Raw genomic sequence first — 295 nt, 5'->3', positions numbered from 1 at the left:
CGATCGTGCGTTCTTGTGTCTCTTGGTGTACCACACAAGTAAAATACATAAGGTATAAAACGTATAACAGAAAAATGCCTAGCTAGACATTCTTGATCTAAGAGTTATACGTGCTTACCCAGAAAAGGTAAAGTTAATGATTACAGCTTTGTGATGTTACCTGCAGGAAAGGTCCAAGCAGATTAATGCGTATGTTATTAGTCTCTTCAACGATGCTTTGTGAATTTTTACTAAATGATTTCCATTATCTGAATACTAATATCACTATTAAAATCTTCAAGAGTAATTTTTCCAC

This window comes from Penaeus monodon, chromosome 19, assembly GCF_015228065.2.
Source record: "Penaeus monodon isolate SGIC_2016 chromosome 19, NSTDA_Pmon_1, whole genome shotgun sequence".
Classification (NCBI taxonomy): domain Eukaryota; kingdom Metazoa; phylum Arthropoda; class Malacostraca; order Decapoda; family Penaeidae; genus Penaeus; species Penaeus monodon.
Note: the sequence above shows the minus strand (reverse complement) of the source record.